This window comes from Miniopterus natalensis, chromosome 5, assembly GCF_054644295.1.
Source record: "Miniopterus natalensis isolate mMinNat1 chromosome 5, mMinNat1.hap1, whole genome shotgun sequence".
NCBI classification, from domain to species: Eukaryota; Metazoa; Chordata; class Mammalia; order Chiroptera; family Miniopteridae; genus Miniopterus; species Miniopterus natalensis.
In genome coordinates, this window is record NC_142085.1 from 18747763 (window position 1) to 18756282 (window position 8520).

At 44.8% G+C, this 8520-nt stretch overlaps 1 protein-coding gene across 1 annotated transcript in view; it reads right to left on the reverse strand.

Annotated features, from left to right (window-relative positions):
• Window positions 1-7858, reverse strand: part of ADGRF5 (adhesion G protein-coupled receptor F5) — a 70358-nt gene extending 62500 nt beyond the window's left edge. Inside the window, exon 1 of the mRNA XM_087817437.1 lies at window positions 7694-7858. The gene's annotated coding sequence lies outside the window, so the exon portion shown is untranslated. The remainder of the gene's footprint in view (window positions 1-7693) is intronic.
• Window positions 7859-8520: the final 662 nt, after the last annotated feature.

Consider the following 8520-nt stretch of genomic DNA (forward strand, 5'->3'; position numbering starts at 1 on the left):
GAGAGTACAGAAGAAGACCTACAACCAAGGCCCACAAAATTTCAACAATCAAATGTCTATTCAAGGAAGATGATTGAGTCAAGATGTTTGGGGATGAGAGACCAGAGAGGCAGGAGGAAAACAAGGCTAGAAGAGAGTCTGGAACCAGGGAAGGTCAAGTTTCAAGGAGCAGAGTGTGGTCAACTATGTCCAACAGTGCCGAGAGGTCTGCTAAGGGGAGGACTGAGGTTGCCCATTGGATTTGGAGACAAGATATGTTCTTAACAAGGGGGATTTCATTGGGGTGGTAAGGCAGGAAATTATACTGGGATGAATTGCAGAGGGTGGGAGGTGAGAATTTGAAGATGGTGGGCGCATAAAACTCAAGAATTTGGTAGCAAGATGAAAGAGAAAGAGTGAGGATTCGTCCCATATGTAAACTGCTTAACTTTGATGTCACACACAGTTATATGCACGGCTTTCCCTTTAAGAGAAGAACTACATGCATCGCACACTAGGGCAGCATCAAAAGGATCCATGCCTCTTACTAAACCTTGGCCTGGGGCTGGCTAACTAGACAAGTTATTGTATCCTTTGAAACAAGCCAACGGCATATTTCCCTATGTCCTGCTCTCCATGTTCTGGGGTGTAGACTATATACTCAAGTGGCTATATTTCAAACTAGTACTTCTGAATCCAAATAGAGATTAGTGGGGAGACTGAAAATAGATATGCACATATATCATCCTACTACTAGAGAGTATTCAAAGCACGGTTTCTCTTGAGGGCAAATAATGGATGGCAATACTGAATTTCAAGAGGACTTGCATTGCAAATTTTAGCGCGATTAGTATCCTTTGCTCATCTCCATGAGGCATGGGATTGCAATAAGAATAGAATGTCATCAACAGTCATCAATTGTGTGAAGTGTAGACGTACAGATGAAAAATCCTCAAGTATAACTTTAAGAGCCCGCCTTCACAGATCTGTATTTTCAACAGTAGAGGCGATAAGACTTATCTTTGCTGGCCTTATTTAATTAGACGATTCATCCCTCACACATGCAGAACTACAAACTAAACATTTATTTAACACAAACACGAAACACAATACCAATTAAAGACCTGCCTTGAAGTGTATTTTTTTTTTTTTCCTATTTCATTTTCCTTTGCATTGAAATAAGGACCTGCAGCAGCATTGTGTCCAGTGGCTCAGTGCTATCAGATTACAGAGGAACGTTTGTTTGTACACAATAGGGTCAGGTTTTCCAAAACACACTGCACATGTGTGCAGCCTTGATAACCTTTTATCCATCTTTCCTTGTTGTAAATCTCTGGAAGATTTTAACCTTTAAGCAAGAGATTGCCATCTCTAATGAAAACACTGAGTTCCTAACTTTGATCTTATCTCATCTATCCTGCTACTTTCATTTACCACACAGAGGGGTCTCCCTGAGCCCTGGTGAGACAATGCTGGGGTGCGTTCCAGTTGGCCTGGAGGGGAGCCCTGTGGTTGGCTGCAGTGCTGTAGAGTGCATCAGAGGGCTTGGCTGTGAGTCCAAGCCTTACAGTTCTGTGGTTCTATCCTTTATTAGGTGAGATTCAAAATAACACTGGAGTAATTTCATAATAGTCATAATGGGTCAATCAGGGCCATCTCTATGGGGGCCGCATTGCTAGACAGTGGGGAGGACTATGAGAGAGTCCAATGTGGCTGAAGCAGAGGTGTGGGAGGCACTCTGGGTACTTCAGGGACTCAGGACAGCAGTCGCCACGTGGTTAAAATATTCCAATATTTCAAAAATTAGCAGGGCCATCTAAGCCCTCTGCTTCTTCTTTCCACAGCCCTCATCCACTCTGCCCCCCTGAGACCTGGCACTGGTGTCCTTGGCCATTGACTTCACTTCTCTGAAATTTTCATTTCCCTCTCTGGGGATTTTGTTTACTTTAAGAATGATCTGTGTGTGCTACTCAAAATGAAAAGAGTGCTACTTCTTTTCCCCCTGAGCAGTCACGGCCTTTCCAGATTCCCTTGACCTGGACAGCCTCACTTCAGTCCTCATATCATCATGAAAGTATTTTATAGAGGCAGGCCCAATCGCCTTCTTCCCTGGTTTCTTGTTGGGCTTGGGCACCATTTAGCGCCTCCTCCTTTCCGGCGCCCCCTTTTCCTCTCCTGGGTCTCTCACTGCTCGCTTTTGGCTCCTTCCCCCTCCTTCTGTGCCTCCATCCCCTTCATTCTACCTCCACCTCACTGTGCGCCTGCCAAGGCCTCTCCTGGACCCTCGGCCTATCTCCCCTAACACCCCTTCCCTTAGGGAGCTTGTCCACATCTGCCGTGTTAATGATCAATGTGTGTGACAATTCCCAAAGCTTTATTTCCACCCTGATCTCTTTGCTAAATATTAGGAGCTTCTCTCCAACTGTGCCCTTTCCACCTGGGTCTAAATTCAGCTCGTCTAACACTGAACACGTCGTCTTCTCTCCCGCTGCTGTCTCCTAACCCACCTCTGCTTGGATTCGCCAACAGCTGGCTTCATTCTCCAGTTTCCTGGCTCACAACCCCCCGGGTGTTCTTGGACACAAGAATCGGGGGCACGAATGGGGCACTAAGGCAGCCAGTCACTAAGTCCTGTCCACAACTCCATCACGGATGTTTTCTTTCCTTGGCCACAGCACTGGCCTGGACAGTATCATCTCACACCTGGATGACTGCAGTAATCTCCTCAATGGGCTCCCTCCTTCCTTTCTTCCCTGCCCAATAACCCAACATACCACAGGCTGGTTAATTTGTCTAGAGCACTATTTTTCATAGATTGCTACTATGCCACATTCAGACACTTTAAACCTTCTAAAATACCCAGAGAATATTTGGGCTGACTCACCTGGCCAGCGTAATCACCACAACCTCAGGCAAACCCAGATGTGCCACGTTTCCTCCCATAACACTTGGATACAGAGCAGACTGACCTGCTCACAAGCTTATATTGCACACTCCTTTGTAAAATATATCATAAGTATTAATAATAAATATTGGTTGAATGGACTGCTACCTCTCAGCTTCTTTTCATACTAGTCTTGACAACTGAAATGCTCTGCTCTTCCTTTTTGGGCCTTACCTTCCTCATCATTTCAGGTCCTGCTTACTCACATGGTAACAACAATTACTATCATATATCAAGCCCTGGCTATGTGTCAGGCACTAGGCTCAGCACTGTGCATATACTAGGCTCATTTAATTCTTAAAATCCTGTATTGTTAGAGCTATCGTTATCCCCACTTTACAGATGAAGAAACTGAGGTTTGGGTAAATTAAAGAATATAAGCAGGTCACACAGTAAGTAGCTAAATCTGTTGCCAGAGTCCAAACTCCTCACCTTTATAACATGCTGCCTCCTTTCTGGTCTTCCCCAGAGATACATCTTTCTCCTGAATATACTGCATTTCCCTCCTCGGATACTCCTCTGGCCCTGCCATGTGCATCTTTCTGCAGCACTATCATGGTTTTCACAGCACATGGTAATCAGGTGCATGGACCCAAGTCAGACTGTCTGAGCTGGAATCCTGACTCCACGACTTGCTAGCTTTGTGTGTCGCAGGCAACTTACTTAGAATTATGTTTCCCCTCATCTATAAAATAGGGATTATAATAGCAGCTGAGGTATAGGATGTTTGGAATAACTAAATAAGTTAATCTCTATAGAGCACCAAGCACTTAGTAAGCACTCAATAATTATCACCTGTTATTAAAATTTTCAATGTCTGTGCCTTGCCTCCTATTAAGAGTATAATCTAAGTAAAGGAAAGGATTCTTTGCCTTTTTAATTCTGCAGCCCTTAGCAAGTCTCTCCAGTGTAGGTGCCTCCAGTAGGCTGTGATTTTAAAGGCAAGATTCTAATTATTTTAACCATCACAGCCAGAGTCCTACAACATGGGCTGAAATGCTGAGCTGGTAAATAATTCGCGAATTCACAATATGCCCACAGCCAACACAGATTTCACTCAACAAGCCTTTCTTGTAGCACCTATTCTGTGTCAAAACGCATAGGCACAGGGGGAAACGCAGAGAAGCTGAGAGAGCCCTCCTTATGCCTTTATGAAAGAGGCAAAGATTTTTACACTGATGAACCATATACTAACTTCAACTATATCAGGAAGCGTCAGGGTGGAAAGGTTCTAGGGGCACATTTTATGATTAAAAAGCAGCCCGGGCTTATTGTCTATCCATATTTAGGCCAATCCAGAAAGTGGCAGCTCAGCAAAGCATAATTAGTATTTCTTTTTCCCCTTTTTCTTGGAATCAGGACAAAACATGCTAAAGCGACATTGAGTAAAATCTATAACCCCTCATGGTCATTTGGCACTGGAAGAGCACATCCTGTTTACCTAGAACATTTCATCTGATTTTGTAAAATCCGCAAGTAACAGGAGCCAAAGTATCTGCAGTGAAGTCGGTGGGGCTGTTCCAATCTATACCCGAAAGGCAGGGCCATGGGCAGGGAGCTGGAAAACTCATTCTCACATGCAGTTGTGAGGCGTGTGGGCTCCTCTCATTAACGGCAGCAGCCAGAATCCTGGTGCAGGATGATCACAGCTGTGGGCACTCTGGCCCCAACTTCTAGCACATGAGCGGAGATGGCCTCTGCTGCTCAGCCATTTTCTCTCCTACAGTTATGACTCAATAGTTCTCAACCCTAGCTGCATAAAAGAATCACTTCAGAGAGTAAAATAATTAATAATTCCATTCCCAGGCCCATGCCCCTTCCCCAGAGATTATGATTCAGTCACTCCAGGGAAGTGTCTGGGCATTGTTTGTGTGGTTTTTGTTTTTTTTGCGGGGGAGGGGGCGGTAAGTTTCTGCAGAGATATGATTAGTTGGCAGGTGGTAAAATCAGCTAAACTTGGACCAGGCAATAGCTTGATCTAACTACAAATTCCCAGCAAAATTGGAGTCCATGTTGCTACAAAGCTGCCAGAACCCAGGCAATCACATTAATTCTCTATTCCACCTGACTTTTATCTTCATGTCACTGGCCAAGAGGCTGGAAAGTCAGAGATGTGGGTTTCTTCTCATCTCAGTGTCCCAGAAAGGTTCCTTGTATGTTACTGGGCAAACAACCACCGAACCTCTCATTTTTTATTCCATAAAATAAGAACAAGATACCTGCTTCGCCTGTGATGTGGTGAAAGAAGAGAAGGTCTCAGTCTGGGGCGAGATCTATGCAGTAAGGTGAAGCGATTAATTGTATGAGCTAGGGATCGGGACAAGCACCGAGGCAGGCAAATTTAACAGGATGGCCAAGAGAGCACCGCCGATTGTCCAAAATCAGCAAGGCCAAGGGACCCTCGAGTTTGGAGAGGAGAAACCTTGAAAAGGACAAGAAGATACCAAACAGCAACTGAAAGTATTTGTAATTATTCTTGGATTTGACATTGCTTATTTGTACTTTCTTTCCATGAGCCACATCAATTTAATAGTGATTTTTTTTTTTATTCACTTGTCTCATAACAATGTACGGGGGAAGGAAAGATAACAGGACACCTTTTTACAGAAGGCTAAAAGAGATTAAAAATAAATGTATCTGTTAAGCACATTTATTATCCATTAAATGAAAAGGGAGTGTCTCCCACCGTCACCTATCTTCCTTAAGCCAACCACTTAATCTAGGGATCTATCTATCATCTATCTATCTATCATCTATCTATCTATCTATCTATCTATCTATCTATCTATCTATCTATCTATCTATCTATTTATCATCTATCTATCTATCTCTCACTCTATCTATCCATCCATCTAGTTAATTTTCTTCTTTTATTTTTTTTCCTTTCAATTCCAGAACGAGGCTGCCTTTGATAGCCTTCAAGAGAAAAGCCTAAACCTCAAGTTAGCAAATCTAGAGTTTAATCCATGGGGAGTTGTTATTAGTGTTTTTAACTGCCAAAGCCAACACAAAAATAATAATAGTAAAAATTAGTAAAACTCTTTCAGACTTCTCTAAGTGTTAAAAGAATTGTTCAAACTCCCCCATGTATCATTTTATCTTTCCAGTGAGAAGAAGGTGTTGATAGGATTAATAGATGAATTTGACAAGAAAATTAATTGTCCTAAGAGCTGGGAAGAGAGAAAGTAAGTCATTTAACTGGTAAGATACACAGCAGACTATTGATGGACTAATTTGGGGGAGGGGGAAAAACAATGCATTTTGGGGGTTCGGGGCTTGAAACACTGTTGGAGATATTCTGTTGCAGTACAAATATTCATGTATTACTTGTATAATTCAAAAATAAATGGTCAAAAACATTAGCCCTTCATGAAAGGAAAAACAGCTGCGGTGAAGTAGCGTGGCCTGGTTTTTCAGAAAACAGGGGTTAAGTTTAAGCAAACCACACATCAGAGAACTTTTCCTCCCTTCTGGAATGCTCACGGCAAGTGAGCACAGCTCTTAATCTCAGCACTTTTCCTGACTTCCTTCCCAGGGCCGCCTGCAAACCCCTGTCCCCTCAGTCAGTGGGTGGGAGGCAGCCACATACATTTTACATTTTAGAGATCACCCCTTGCCCAGCACTCAGCTGACAGAGTATCCCGTGGTCCGGTACACACGGTGCAGGTGTCCCCTTGTCAGCTAACCTCGACATGGCTGCCCGGCCATGGAAAACGCTCAGTACTAATTCATGAATGCCCTGGTCTTCATGGTATTTTCTGGCTCAGAAATGGGAAAATTCATTAACAGAAAAAGGGGGGGGGGAGGGTAGAAAACTCCACTATAGAGAAAACCCTAAAAAGACCCCTGGTAATTGCCTGATATTCAATTTCCCTAAACAAAGTCTCAACTTAACCAACGGGCTGCACAATGCTCTTGACCGCACATGCTTTACACTCCCCACATATATGTCACAGCTGCACATATCCAACATACACACCACAGCTGCACATATCCAACATACACGCCACAGCTGCACATATCCAACATACACGCCACAGCTGCACATATCCAACATACACGCCACGGCTGCACATATCCAACATACACACCACAGCTGCACATATCCAACATACACACCACAGCTGCACATATCCAACATACACGCCACGGCTGCACATATCCAACATACACACCACAGCTGCACATATCCAACATACACGCCACAGCTGCACATATCCAACATACATGCCACAGCTGCACATATCCAACATACACGCCACGGCTGCACATATCCAACATACACGCCACAGCTGCACATATCCAACATACACACCACGGCTGCACATATCCAACATACACGCCACGGCTGCACATATCCAACATACACACCACGGCTGCACATATCCAACATACATGCCACAGCTGCACATATCCAACATACACGCCACGGCTGCACATATCCAACATACACGCCACAGCTGCACATATCCAACATACACACCACGGCTGCACATATCCAACATACACGCCACGGCTGCACATATCCAACATACACACCACGGCTGCACATATCCAACATACATGCCACAGCTGCACATATCCAACATACACGCCGCGGCTGCACATATCCAACATACACGCCGCGGCTGCACATACCCTACAAAGCAGACAATCAGGCAAGAGGTTCATAACTGGAAGATGCCTTAAAAGGAGGGTCAAAATGACTGAGGTGTCGCTGAGGTCTTGCTGCAAAGGGAGACAAACCCCAGGAGGAGAAACGCCAGTTACCTGTCCAGCACTGAAGTCCCCAGACCGGCTCCTGCTACACCGGACGCCTAAAAGCTTCCAGGCTTCCACTAAGAGGCCATCTGCCCCTCGGCTTCCTCCAAGGCCTCAGGCCCGCTGAAGAAAGAGCTGAGCGGGACTCATGGCGGGGCGCAGCAGCTCCCGCGGACCGGCGCCTCCCTGCCCTGTGCTCCGAGCCTCACAGGGCCATTCCGGAGAGCCTGCTGCCGTTTCACAAACAAGAAGTGGCTTCCTGCCCTCTTCCCCGGATGGCGTGCGATTTCCCTCACGCCCATGGGAAGTCCTTCAGGTCCTTCTTATCTGGAAACCTCGCCACTGAGTGGCCGGACTTGTTTGGCCAATGCCCCTGGTTCTTGCTTTCCTTTCTCCAAAGAAAAAATCAGAAAACTGAAACCAAAGCAAACCCAAATGGGTTAGAGCTAATGATGGGTGTAGGATGCCTGGTTTAAACCTCGGAAAGATGTCCACTGTGATTTCAGAGGGGAAAGAAAATTAAAATTATCGATGATTTCCTTTTCCAGCAGCGCCTAAAAGTCAGAGAATAAAAAACTCCCCTATAGTATGGGAAGACTTAAAAAAAATGGTTTAGTCCCAACCCAGGGCTGTAGGGATGGCCGTACTTCTAATATGCCACATAAAGGGACAGCTAGTCCCTTCAGATTTCCGGGGAAGCTCTGTGAAAATTTGTGCATCAAAATACAAATTCTGGGACACTTCAAATAGCATCTTGATAACGCTACCGTATAAAGATCAGGAGATCCATGGAAAAGGGTCTGTTGTCAGGCTGTGGTCAGGTTGATGGGTTTAAA